The sequence below is a fragment of the Bicyclus anynana genome, chromosome 23 (assembly GCF_947172395.1).
Source record: "Bicyclus anynana chromosome 23, ilBicAnyn1.1, whole genome shotgun sequence".
NCBI classification, from domain to species: domain Eukaryota; kingdom Metazoa; phylum Arthropoda; class Insecta; order Lepidoptera; family Nymphalidae; genus Bicyclus; species Bicyclus anynana.
Genome location: NC_069105.1, coordinates 5,779,806 through 5,795,101, shown reverse-complemented (window position 1 = coordinate 5,795,101; position 15,296 = coordinate 5,779,806). Strand labels below are relative to the sequence as shown.

The 15,296-nt window shown below is 36.5% G+C and overlaps 1 protein-coding gene across 1 annotated transcript in view; it reads left to right on the top strand.

The window, feature by feature from the left end:
- Positions 1 to 8,913: 8,913 nt before the first annotated feature.
- The window catches only part of LOC112049098 (helicostatins), a 54,560-nt gene continuing 48,177 nt past the window's right edge, over positions 8,914 to 15,296 (top strand). Inside the window, exon 1 of the mRNA XM_052888605.1 lies at positions 8,914 to 8,985. The gene's annotated coding sequence lies outside the window, so the exon portion shown is untranslated. The remainder of the gene's footprint in view (positions 8,986 to 15,296) is intronic.

The window sequence follows — 15,296 nt, the reverse complement described above, 5'->3', positions numbered from 1 at the left end:
TTAAGACCGCGATTTGTACAAGCATGGGATGTTTTTTCTTTCAATAAGTTTACTTTATACGTACGTTATGCCTTGTGATAGCCCAGTGGATATGACCTCTTGGATATGACCTCTGCCTCCGATTCCGGAGGGTGTGAGTTCGAATCCGGTCCGGGGCATGAACCTCCAACTTTTCAGTTGTGTCCATTTTAAGAAATTAAATATCACATGTCTCAATCGGTGAAGGAAAACATCGTGAGGAAATCTGCATACCAGAGAATTTTCTTAATTCTCTGCGTATGTGAAGTCTGATGATTCGCATTGGGCCAGCGTGGTGGACTATTGGCCTAACTCCACTCATTCTGAGAGAGAGAGACTCGAGCTCAGCAGTGCGCCGAATATGAGTTGATAACGAATACTTTATGCCAAGAGCATGTTAAGCTATTAGGAATGCAAAAACTCGTGCCACAATAAATGACAGTTAAAACAAAACAGTTGACAATTTAATTGTAAATGAAATGTTGCCAGTATAAAGCATATAAATTAATGCTTTGTAATATTTAATTACGACCACACAATTTACTCTCACTAGAGCCAGTTAATAAGTGATGAATTAGGGTAGAATTAAAAACATTCATTAATTTACAAGAGGATTATAATGTCCAGTACCTAACCCCTGTAAGAGGATATATTTATTGTTACAGTTATCAAAGAGGATCTTTCTTTTTTTCTTTCTTTCTAGTCCTGGCTATAAACACTTCGCTTTCTTTTCGAGTTCTTAGTTCAAATTTTTTAACCCAAAATTTAATACCAACTTATACCAAATCCGCGCTGAGAATTTTACTGAAAATATCCTGAAGAAAAGCTTAGTAAATTCAATAACCTGACCTAGGATTCTCGTACTACGTAGGATTCTCGTATGTTCAGAATCTCTTAATCCCAAGCCACATAAGCTAACCACTGGACCAATGTTAGATAAAGTAAAAGTCAAAGTCAAAGTTCATTTATTTCAATTAGGCTTATTATATTTTAGAATTAAAACTATCGTGAGTGTTATTCATATTAATTGATTATGAAACACGGCTCACTTTGGATCGTGCCGCGTTGCAAGAACCAGCTCATGACTAAGGGCCCCGTATGGGTTCGAAACTAGTCGTGCATACTCCGACCTAATATCACGTAAGTTTTAGCCGCGTTTCATAATCAATTAATATACTTATATTATAGTTAAACAATATCACTTAACCTACAAATTGAGCAACTTGATGGGTCTTAGCTTCAAATAATTGATCCTGAATATGATCCAAAAAAAGTGTTTTAGGACCATCATCAGCCTATTTGGCTTCTTGTTGTAATATTATAACAAGAAACTAAACGAGGTTATTCATCCGCAAGTAAAGAAACATCACGATAACTTCAGAAGCTTTTAATTAATAGAAAACAGCGAGAAAAGAAAAAATAAATGTATAGAAGGCTGATTTATAAGCCACCAGCAACTCGCAATTCATAATGCATATTGATGAGAACAAAACTTAGATTGGCGAAGATCCGTTCGAAACTACCCGTTTTTAATTTCAATATCGGTGCTTAAAAGGTGGGGAAAATAAGGAATAACTTTGTTTATAATGAACTTACATAAAGAAACGCCTGCTTCTATTCGATATAAATAAATATCTAAATATAGAGGCTATTTATAGGTCGTCATTATCAATCCATATTTGGCTCAATGCTGAGCTCGAGTCTCCTCTCAGAATTAACTATTGGGTTAGGCCAATAGTCCACCACGCTAGCCCAATGCAGATTGGCAGACTTCACACACGCTGAGAATTAACACCATTTCACTGATATGCAACTGAAAAGTTGGAGGTGCGTGCCCCGGACCGGATTCGAACCCACACCCTCTGGAATTGGAGACAGAGGTCGTATCCACTGGGCTATCACGGCTCCCTAGAATGGTTAGTTACAGAGTTTATAACGCAGTAAGATTTTTATGATCTTTGATTTGCTCCGAATAGCAGAATAACTAATAAAACATTGGAAAATTCAAGGAAAATCTATGTCATATCATTTCTAATTTCTATAATATGATTGCAAATTGATCCATACTTCTGGTGACTCAAGAGCTGTCGCTTATTTGTCCCAAAGGTTGCCATCCAAAGAAGGATTATTGGGTACCCTGCCCATGAGTGAACAATGGCATATATTTCTTATAAATATATTTTTTTTAAATACTGCTATTTTTAGTTTTAATTTATTTCAATTAATATTTATATGTTGAATAAATAAATCCAAATATGATTGCAACAAAAATGAATTTCCAATTCATTTTGTATATTGTTGTTTATAAACCCGACGAAGTTGCGGAATTCCGCTAAATCTCTGTAATTTTGAAAATTCTTACCAATAGAAAGCCCCGTTAATTGCCAGCGTGCTATGCTAATTACCTATACTATATTTTATCACCATATTCTCACAGGAATGGGAATTACGCAGATAATACCTAAACAAACCTGAACCTGACACACAGCGGTGAATTAAATGTTGTAGTAAAACATTAAAATATCAGAAAGTATTTTCTGAAAAGAACAACAATCTGTCTACAATAACATATTATTTCTGTAAGCAACATCACTAACCTATGTAGACATAAAGATCCTCACACACTCGGCGGCCAAGTCGCTAGTGACTGCAACGACCAGCAGGCTTATTCACTAACTTTGACGTATGCTAGTTGCCATATACGAAATTGAGGTATATGTAAAAATGTCATCCGGTGCTTATGGTGTATCACACAGTATGTAAATGATAGTTTGTCAATTGATTTTATGTTTATTTATTTAGGCCAGCAGTTTAACTGAAACAAACATTAAGGTTAAAATTATTCTCTCATCAATACTATAAGTAACTTTTCAATTAGTAAACAACATTGTACGATAATGTTACCTAAACTTAAAAATGTATTATTGTTATGATTAACCATATTAACTTCTGTGATGGCAAATGCAGCACGGTCAGCCAGTATTGCGCGGGCAGAATAATATGAACATATTTTCAATAGATATTTCAAAAATATATAATAATATAATAGGTGAAAATTTAAAGGACCCTAACTATTGTAGAGCGTACAAAAAGCAAAAAGAAGTACGTCAAAATTTTCTAATCTCAACGCGGAACCTAATTATTGTAAACAAAATTAATTCAACCCTTTTTTTAAGTTAAAGCAGAAAATGCACATAGCAAAACTAGACTGACAATAAAATTCAGCTTCCTGGGTTCATTTGCATTTTCAAACGTACTTAACTGTAATAACTGTTCGATAATTGGCCGCTTCACGACCGTAAATCTGGTCGCAGCCAAACAGTAGCATTAGCGACCACAGCTGACGACTAATCATGGTCGTGACCTAGTGTGCGAGAACCCTGCGTAGCCACACGTACAAAGGAACGTTTTCGTATCGTTTCAATTCGTGGAAACGTAACTTTCCAGCACCGATGGTACAATTTATTGTTTTATTGGATTCCAGCGGTAACTCGTTTTATGAACTTGGTAACTTTTAAAATTACGTGCACCTATAACTTGTGTTATTGCTTGTTCAACAGTTCTATTTTCAACGTTTTTCAAGTGTGTGCTATGTTGGTGCGAATCATTTCAAAAATAGTTTCAATGGCTATTTGTAACGCTTGTGTTAAAAGCATCGATTTTTAACACGGTTAATAAATTAACTTATTATATTATTATGTAAGAAAGTCTTGGAATCTCAATTTGACTCACTTCCCGGTCTTCGATTAGGATGAAATTTTGCACACGATCTGAGTTCTGACGACAAATAAATCGCACGGTGGTACGTTTTCCCTGGTAGGATAGTAACTAGTCTCCACTAGACCAGACTTTTTTTAATACTGAACCAGTCTAGAAATTATAAAATCCCAAACTGACCCGAGCTGGGATTCCAACCTTGGACCTCTGTTGAGAGCCGAAACGCTACCAACTGCACCAGTGAGGACGTTGTTGTTCGTCCGCTAATACCTTCACCATCACAATCATCATCATCATTAATAATCCATATTCGGCTCTCCGTTGAGCTCGAGTCTCCTCTCAGAATGAGAGGAGTTAGGCCAATACGCTGGCCAATGCGGATTGGCAGACTTTACACACGCAGAGAATTGAGAAAATTCTCTGGTGTGCAGGTTTCCTCACGATACTTTTCGTCATTTTTTTTTGGCGTTTGAGACACGTGACGACGATATTTAATTTCTTAAAATGCATACAACTAAAAAGTTGGAGGTGAATGTGCCGGACCGGATTCCAACCCACACCCTCCGGAATCGGAGGCAAAGGTCATATCCACTGGGCTATTACGGCTCTTTAGTAATAAATTCTAATACCTTAACACTTTGATAACACCTTTTAAAACATAAAAACCACCATAAAACTGAGTTCTATAAAGTTGTGCAAGTCTCACGCGATGCTTATATCACCAATGGCATGTTACACCCCATGGAGTTAGTGTAAAACAAAGTGGAAACAACATTTATGGTTGATACTACACCATCAATAGCTTTCCTTTTTACCCAACTGCGGAGCGCATAAGATTTATTCGGTATGAGGTTGTATGATCATTTGTTCCGTCCTTACTTTGAACCTACGTATGATAGTTTTACAATTTCTAATGTGATTTTTCGACAAACAGAGTTTTTAACCGCTTGTATTGTATAAGAGAGCCGTGATAGCCCAGTGGATATGACCTCTGCCTCCGATTCCGGAGGGTGTGGGTTCGAATCCGGTCCGGGGCATGCACCTCCAACTTTTCAGTTGTGTGCATTTTAAGAAATTAAATATCACGTGTCTCAATCGGTGAAGGAAAACATCGTGAGGAAACCTGCATACCAGAGAATTATCTTAATTCTCTGCGTGTGTGAAGTCTGCCAATCCGCATTGGGCCAGCGTGGTGGACTATTGGCCTAACCCCTCTCATTCTGAGAGGAGACTCGAGCTCAGCAGTGAGCCGAATATGGGTTGATGACGATTGTATAAGAAGACTAGCAGTCGCCTGCGACTTCGTTCGCGTGGTATTAATTTTTTTACAAACCCCGCGGGAACCACGGATTTTTCCGAGATGAAAAGTAGCCTATGTGTTAATCAGGAGTAAAATCTATTTCCATTCCAAATTTCAGCCAAATCGCTTCAGTAGTCGCAGTGTAAAGGCGGAACAAACATACACACTTACACACAAACTTTCGTCTTTATAATATTAATGTGATAAAATCTAATAATAGCCGTCCTATAAGCCCACAAATTAACGATAAGACATATTTGCAGGAACCCACGTGAATAAGAACCTTTTATAGTACAAATCTATTGTGTTCTTCTCTGTTTCACAATACAAGTATCACATCTTACATGTCATCGCTGCGTCAACGTTGACGGCGAAAGTGCTCTGAGAATAGCAACACCCGCGTGGGTTATTCGCTGCGTGGGCAGTACTACTGTGCTACTGGGATACTTGGATAGGTAGTTAATGGGCTATTATGGTGCATTGAATAGTTTGTTCGGCTACGGAATAAATTTGAAAATATGGGACAAATGAACTAACTTTTTAGTTTTATATAATTATATTTCGATTAAATTGTCAGTTCAGTTGTGCCTACACACGACTGGACGATTCAATTGAACAGTTCGACTGTCCAGTTAAATTTGCGCAGTTAAAACTGAAGATCTGTAGCCCGCATTAGACGGACTACTATGTACTCTAAAATGGCGAAACAGCGAAGTATAATTACATTATCCTATAACCATATGGTGGGGGTTCGACCAACACTGCGTTTTCTAGTGCGGGGTCGCCATTCTACCACCTTGAGACCCCAACGTCCATCGGCTCTTCAAACTAAGTGCCCCGTCCATTGCTACTTCAGCTTAGCGATATTAGCTATGCTGTTGACTTTTGGTTCTTCTACGGATCTCCTCATTTCTGATTCGATAACGCAGGTATATATCGAGCATAGCTCGTTCCATCGCCCGCTGTATGACTGGCCTTCTTATGAGGCCCATAGTTAGCGACCCCCCATTAGGTGGACTGACAACATCAAGAGAGTCGCAGAGATTCGCAAAATGCCTATGTCCGGCAGTGGACGTCCATCGGCTGATATAGTGATGATGATCATATGATCGGTAAATTCGTTGCGGGAACCCGGGACTTTTTCTGTTACAAAGCAACAATCAACGAGGTAGTCATCGACGTTGTGACGGTTTTATAATACTATAAATGGATAGACTAAATTAATTTAGGCGCGATCTCGTAAATTATTAATGTTATCCTAATTTATGGTGTTTGATAATGTACTATATATTGCCTACTTGTGTTGCTAATTGATTAATTTAATGGTTCCACGTGTATTCTATGAAATGCATGACGTATTTTGAAATTTAGGACCATCGTTAATATCCCACTCATAATTAATACCTTGTTAGTTCAATGGTTAGCCATATGGTGATTTTTTATGAAAGGGTTGATTCTTTTTTAACCAGCTGATGCCACATGGTTTCACCCGCGTGGTTCCTGTTCCCGCAAGAATACGGAGATAATATATAGCCTATAGCCTTCCTCGATAAATGGACTATCTAACACTGAAAGAATTTTTCAAATGGGACCAGTAGTTCCTGAGATTAGCGAGTTCAAGCAAACAAACAAACTCTTCAGCTTTATAATATTAGTGTAGACTAGCGTACGCCCAATATCTGGAGGCTTCGTAGTGGTTCGTTTTATTATTAGACTATTAATGATAGTCTATGAATGAACTCTGCCTCCGATTCCGATTCTGGTGTGGTTTCGAATCCGGTCCGGGGCATGCATCTCCAACTTTTCATGTGCATTTCATGTGCATTTTAAGAAATTAAATATCACATGTCTCAAACAGTGTTGATAAAACATCGTGAAGGAAACTTACCAGATAATTTTCTTAATTCTCTGCGTGTGTAAAGTCTGCCAATCCGCATTGGGCCAGCGTGGTGGACTATTGGCCTAACCCTCTCATTCTGAGAGGGTTTAGCTCAGCAGTGAGCCGAATATAGGTTGATAATGACGTACTGGTTAATGGAATTATTTACGTTGCGTATTACGTTTACTTTTGCGTTAAAAACAAACTATATTTATTTGAACTTTACTGGTACAGGGTCAGGATTACGTCTTGCCTTTCATTTTCTTGGCATTTTCATTATTGTTTTTGATTAAATGTCTAAGATGAAAAAGTTGATACGTAGCTCACAAGAAAAATTTGTATTTACCTGAAAGTTATTCAATTTATTCCATACAAAGGTAGACATTGTTATTTGTTATTGTGCTAGAGGTCTGAATATTATTAAAAAGACAAAATTATAAAAAAAAACGATTACTGAGTGCTTTGAACAAGGTAAATATATTTATAACTAGATTTGCACTGCGGTTTCACCCGTCTCACTAATAAAAAAAAATAAAAATAGTTTAGAATATTCTATAACACAACACAGTGATAGACTGATAGCCCAGTGGATATGACCTCTGCCTCCGATTCCGAAGGATAGGATAGGTACCGGGAAGGAAGGTCGGTGAATGTAGGAGGTTTTAGTCCGTAGGGCGCCGTACATCGGTGGAGTCGAACATCGTCCATGCTGCCTGGATTTCATCCCTGAGGATTTCCTCCTACATTAAAAAAAATCCTCGACCGCCCAAATATGAAGAGTTTTTTTATAAGTTCCTCGACAAAATATGAGACATCGTATTATGTCGCGCGTGTGAAACCGCGGGGCATTGGCTACTCTTTGATATAATGTTTGACTTATTAACATTCAATATCAGATATTACTGATAATAACTCGAAAAATCTAGTGCAAGCTGCAAAGGAAAACGTATCAAAATATAAGGATCTTGCTCGCAAGCTTTTTTCTTTTTTCTTGACGGCCTCCGTGGCGCAGTGGTATGCGCGGTGAATTTACAAGACGGAGGTCCTGGGTTCGATACCCGGCTGGGCCGATTGAGGTTTTCTTAATTGGTCCAGGTCTGGCTGATGGGAGGCTTTGGCCGTGGATAGTTACCACCCTACCGGCGAAGACGCACTGCCAAACGATATAGCATTCCGATACGATGTCGTGTATTTTAGCGTGGATTTTATCCTACTCCTAAAAAGTTAGCCCGCTTCTTAGATAGCATCATCACTTACTATCAGGTGAAATTGTAGTCAAGCGCTTACTTGTAGAAAATAAAAAAAGGAAAGAGGATATGGAGCTTAACTCCACCACGCTTCTACAAATCGGGTTGGTTAAATGTCATTAATGATAGTGACTAATGGCTTAACGTACTCTCCGGGAGTGTAACATTATCAACATCCCAACTTCAGGCTGAAATACTGAAAATGTCTTAGCAGTAAGGTATTTTGAAGCATGATCCAGAACCTCCAAAGCCACATATCCTAACGACGAGGCAATAAATAAATATGATAGTTAAATTATCATCATCATTATCAACGCATATTTGACTCACTGCTGAGCTCGAGTGTTCTCTCAGAATGAGAGGTGCTAGGCCAATAGTCCACCACGCTGGCCCAATGCGAATTAGCAGTCTTTACACACGCAGAGAATTAAGAAAATTCTCTGGTATGCAGGAGAATGTTTATCCTTTACCGTTTGAGACGCGTGATATTTTTTTTAATGTACACAACTGAAAATTTGCATGAATGCCCCGGACCGGATTCGAACCCACATCCTTCGGAATCAGAGATAGAGCTCATATCCACTTGACTATCACGGCTCTGGTATCGTGCTCTTTAAATCACGTAGGTGTGACCCCACCGTTTTTCCAACTTTGCAAGAGGTTTTCATTAATTATCTTAGGTATGGGGTTGCTTGCAGTCAACAAGTGAGCAACTCCTCCTACGGGGCGGGCTATATAAGCGCGGCGCAAACGTATTCGCACGCAGTCACTGACGCGCGCGCGCTACGATCGTATGCCACAGTGAAACGTCGTGCCTGTAGCACGTAAGTCGAACTTTTGTACTACGTCATTTTGAAAATCGAACACCGTTTTTTAGATAGTTATTAAAAAAATTAACTTAATTTATTTTTAAAAATTCTGTTGATGTAATTATAAGTTTAAAACGGTTTTTTTTAATTTTAATAATTATGCGTAATCTATTTGTACGTGTATTCGAACTTTTTTAAATCTAAATGTGAAAACTATTCAATAAGCCCATAATTAACCAATTAAAATATTTTCCGTACGTACGTGTTTTATACGTACACAAATTTCAGGTTTCGAGAAAAATTATTAGGGATTAAATTTATAATCATAAACATTTATTAAAAACATAATTCATTTCACTTTTTGGAACCGAAAAAAGAAACATTTTAGATATTACAAGTACCTATTTGAATAATTAATCTAATAACTTTCAACATTTTCGCTTGCATAATGCTTTATAATTAACACTTAAACAAAATCTCTTTTTTTCTGACATAGTACTTACTTACTAATTCTGTCGTAAAAATTACTCGTAGTTCATGAATAAATAGCTATCGTGTAAATCAATATTATACATGTGAAGTTTCCGAAAGAAAGTTTCTTCTTGTATCTTAAAATATCATAATTTAAGGCCGCCAACTTGCATCAGCGTGACGTGGCGGTTTTTAGCTCCAAATTAAAAAGGCCTGCGCCCTGCAGTGGGCTATTCAAGATTGGCTTTATATATTATAGTTAATTATAGATAATTATGGCCATTAAGACAAATTCAACTAAACCTTTGTCTAGTAGGTGCCATGGGTCAATATTTTACTAAGGTATTCAAATAATCTTTATAAAAGAAATTTAATTTATCTAAATACTTACAAATTTAAGATACCGACGTAAAGGGACACATTCTTTAACTATAAGATAAAGAATTCCCCTCTTTTTATATTACATTTTTTCATGAGTGATAAACTCCCAAAAAATTCAATCTAACCTTTAAAATATTTTTTTACATAAACGTTCGATTTTATGAGTATATCATAAAAATATTATTAGGCAATATACTCGTATTATGCGACTTGTCTTTACAATATCTGACACATTTAAAGACATAAAAATACCGATCACATTTAGATGAATTTTAATAAGAAAATAGTGATTAAATTAATTTTAAAAGAAGGAACTACTAAAAACAAGAATAAGTATTAAGTACTGCACGCAAGTGGTTTTTATGTTCGTGACGTTGAATTACAATGCCATAATTATATTCAGTGATTCAATGTCTAATAAATTTTAGTGACAGTTTTCTAGCGATGCTAGAAAAAGATATTTCTAAAGCTAATGTACGCTACATGTAGAAGTGTTATGTAGATTCCCTTCCGTTGTATTTAATTTTCCGGAATATTTTAATTCCTTCCTATTATAATAATAAATATTGAATAGAAGTAGAACACCTCCTTCTATTTTTGGGAGTTCATTATGTAGGTAGTCCAAAAGTTGAAGATAGTAGAGTCGACGTTCAGATGTGGAATTAACACCTCAGAATGCTCTGTTTCGGAGTTATATCTGGGTAACGTTGTCGCTTCTATTTGTTGGTATTTTAAGGATGTTTGTATCAATAAAATATATTTAAAAAAAGGAATACATACGATTCCGGTACGGTGCATGCACCTCCAACTTATTATGTGCATTTTAAGAAATTAAATATCACGTGTCTCAATCTTTAAAAAATTAAATGGGAGGTATGCTCTTTCAAACAAAAAAGTACCAAACCTTGAAATGACGAAGTTATCAAGTTGCAAACATTAAAATAACATTCGAATTGAGAACCTGCTCCTTTTTTTGAAGTCGGTTAGTAACTGAAAAATTGCCCTGGACCTACGCCCTTAGAATCGAAGGTAAAGGTCATATTTACTAGGCTTTCACGGCTCACTAGCCGTGATAGTCTAGCCAAATATATTGCCTATCCATCAGATTGGTCAATATAAACTATAAAAAGTAGTCTTAATTGATTTTAAAAGAATTGGTCAATATAAACTATAAAAAGTAGTCTTAATTGATTTTAAAAGAAGGATCAATTTCATAGTCAAAATTATTTAATTCAGTGAGAATTTATGTTCATTCTGGCTCGTCATGGTACATTTATTATTGTTTTTTTTAACATTAACATAACAAAAAGTTATTGTGTGGTCGCAAACTTTTGGAAGATGTAAAACCCACTTGAGATTAACTTTTGTTCCAGTAACGTCAGACAGAGTTAAGAAAATGAGGAAAAGTTTTATTGAAAAATCTTTCATTTCTTTCCAAAGAATTAACATGATACAAAATCGTAAGAGACCATGTCACATGCTACCATTTTCTTAATTCTATGTGTGTGTGAAGTCTGCCAATCCGCGTTGGGCCAGCGCGGTGGACTAAGGCCTAACCCCTCTCATTCCGAGAGGAGACTCGTACTTAACAGAGGGCCTAATATGGGTTGTTACAACAATCTGATGGTAATTGGGCCATTATCAGAATCATCACCTGTAAACAGTGAAATACTGCAGGGCGTGCAAGAAATATGTCCTACAAAGTGCTGCCTTATGTCTATCAATTTAAGGCGTAGGTGATAAGTCTCATCTGCCTCTAACTACACTGACAACCATGCTCTTTAGCCCAAAACGTAGCAATGCTGTCTTGGTAGCAGATATAAAAATGGCAAGAGCTTATACAGCGGACGACCTCTACCGCAAAAAACTTGACGGCCTGTGGTAAGCGCAGTGTGTTTTACAACACGGAGGTCCTGGGTTCGATCCCCGGCTGGGCTGATTGAGATTTCCTTAATTGGTCCAGGTCTGACTGGTGGGAGGTTTCGGCCGTGGCTATTTACCACCCTACCGGCAAAGACGTACCGCCAAGCGATTTAGCGTTCCAGTACGATGTCGTGTAGAAACCGAAAGGGGTGGATTTTTATCCTACTCCTTAGATTAGCCCGCTTCCATCTTAGATTGCATCATCACTTACCATCAGGTGAGATTGTAGTCAAGGGCTAACTTAACAAAAATAAAATCTCTACTGTCTGCTAAGAAATAAAACCGGCCTAGTACGTGTATGGTTAAGATTCCGCAGTTGACGTCACCAATGCCTTAGAATAGTCGTTTTTGTTATTGATTCCTTGTAAACTACGGAACCATAAAACTACTCAATATAACACATTCAAAATATATCGAATTGGAATTGGATCATATAAAATTTTTGATATAAACCGAATTCATATTCGTGACCTAATAATAAAATTTCAATAATAAAATGCATTCACCCGCAATACTAATAGTTTCCGGTACGATGCTCGTAGCGCCGTAGCACTAACGGCGTAGCATCGTAGCATTTCGTTTAAAAGCTCTCCTAAATTTGGACGCTCGTCATTTCCGGACGGATTTCATAAATAGCCTCAACTTCCGGTGTTTATAAGGTGTTTTTAATATTCATTCTCCTACGAACCTGTCTGCTAAAGACACTTCAACTTTGACAGTTTTAATTACAAATATTTTGAGTACGAAAATTAAAATGCTTTTACTCCTTTTAGTTTAAAAATTACTATATACTAGATAAATGAATTAATGTTTTAAAATGCGGGATAGTGCAATAAATATGATGAGAAAACAAAATAACACACACAAACATAGTAGCTATAAAATAAATAAATAAAAATGGCTTCAAACTTGTCTGCTATCGAATTATTAAAACTGGAAGATCAGGACATAATTAAGCCTAGTCTTAATCAATACTGGCCTTATATCCTTGGTGGATTTTTTGGAATCGGAACTGGATTATATGTATTAACTTTGGCACAAAGTGTCTTCTTATGAGCGGTATACAATAACACATATTTGGCGTGGTAGCCTGGACTGCAACAAAGTGAATACTTAGCAGAAAAATATAGGCACTATATTGAATTGCAACCTGAGGATTTCACTACTCTTGAAAGAAAGAAGATTGCTGACATCTTTGACCCATAGGTCATTCGTTAAGTCTGTATAATTAAATGGGACCCATAATAATTATGTTCAATAGTGAAAATCTATAAATTAAATAAATTTAGTATAAGAACGTATTCGTAAATAAATAAGAGACATTCATAATAATTATTAATTGTTTAATAACTTTGTCAAGATGATCAAGAAAGAATGAAAGAGTAAAAAGTCAAATCTCATTTGCAAGTGAATATACCTACTTATAATGTCTAAAGTTTTCTCTTCTTAGAGTTTACATATATAAAGTAAAGTATACATACTAAATACAAATATAAAGTATACATACTAAAAACATGCAAAACTCGTTACAAAACTTTACAAAGTTCTGAGCTGAGTTAATTAGGTACAATTTTCACAATTTGCCGCGAGGTGTGAAAATGCTATGTTACATGTATTATCAGTAATGGGCCGTGAATACATGGAACGCAATTTGTTTTACTTCATTTATAATTGTGTATTAATTTGTTGATTTATCAAGGCAAATAATAAAATATTGTTGTTTTTTACCTCAGAGGTACCTATATATTTTTCGCTTTAAAAAGCTTATTGTTAAACAGACAAACAGACAGACAGACAAAAAACGCGTTGTATGTGTTTTGGTATCGTGTAAATACTTAAACTCTTGAGAAAACAAAATTACTCGTATATTGAAATTTCAGTCAGGTACTTGCTTCTAGACAATTGTATTTATATTATGTACCTATATGTATTGATACGTGATAGCCCAGGTCATCCCTGCCTTCAATTCCCGATGGCGTAGGTTCAAATCCGGTCCGGGACATGCGCCTCCAACTTTTCAGTTGTGTGCATTTTTAGAAATTAAATATCACGTGTTTCAATCGGTGAAGGAAAACAACGTGAGGAAACCTGCACATCAGATAATTTTCTTAATTCTGTGCGTGTGTAGTCTGCCAATCCGCATTGGAACAGCGAGGTGGGCTATTGGCCTAGCCCCTCTGAGAGGAGACTCGAGCTTAGCAGTGAGCCAAACATAGGTTGATAATGATGATGTATTTATAAGACAGATGCTTGTAGACAATTTAGTTTTTCTAATGTATTAATAAGACACGAAAAGAGTAACACACCACGTTTTAATCAAAGACGCAAAGCCAGTAAGGTGTAGTCTTCACAAAGGTGCAAATTGCTTAATATTTTGCTCCACGGGATCGGAAGGCTCTCATATTTGAATATGACTCCCACTTTAATAACCCGACGTATGAAATCTTTCACCTACGTGTAGGACATGGACAGACGTGCGACTATACAGTCTTCTACTTTTAAGACTATTAGTTTAGTCATAGTCTTAAATATTTAGTAACGATAAGAATTAGAGAGTATTTTAATAGTAAAAAATAGTTTCAATGCAATATATTATGGTTAGTGGGGTTTTAGCATTACGTATAAGCATGTTAAAATAAATATTTTATTCTTCTATTCTCGCAATAAACGTTTAATAAGTTATCTGATTCGCGCGTTCGTACTGTAAATGCATTCGTTATCAATTCATATTCGGCTTACTGCTGAGGTCGAGTCTCCTCTCAGACTGAGAGTAGTTGAGCCAATAGTCCACCACGCTGGCCAAATATGGCAGACTTCACACACGCAAAGAATTAAGAAAATTCCCTAGTATGCAGGTTTCCTCACGATGTTTTTCCTTCGCTGTTTGAGACACGCACACAACTGAAAAGTTGAAAGCGCATGCCTCGGACCGCCACACCACACCCTCCAGAACCGGAGGCAGAGGTCATTTACACTGGGCTATCACGGCTCTCTGTAAAAGTATATATTTGCAGGTAAAGCAATTTGAAGTTTTTCTTTAAAAAGTAGAATTTTCTATTTTTGTAGTTGTAAATTTCAAAGTCAAACTTCAGGCTTCAAACAAATTAAGTTTAATATATTGAGAACAGGTTTTAACTTAGTCGTTGGTCTGTTTTAGGCCTAACACACGGGATATACGTGTTACCTGAAAAAGGGATTAATATGACATAAGCTTTGACATTATTATATTTGTGCTCATTATCCCTTGCGAAGTATAAATCCAGCTTAATCGGAAATCATTCCTCAAGTTACGGGTTTATTATACGATCTTATTTCGTTTATTTAGTACTTGCTGACGCCGGTTTCACTCGCGTGGTTCCCGTTCCCGTAGGAATAGCGGGTTCAACCAAACAAACAAACAAACTCTTCAGCTTTATAATATTAGTATAAATTTTCTTATTAGCATTCTAGACCTTAAAAGGACACTGAACCCTCATAGACATGTTATTGTTTGGTTTTGTTGTATATTTCTCAGTACAAGTCCTTAGAAAAGATTTATAATCTAGATAAAA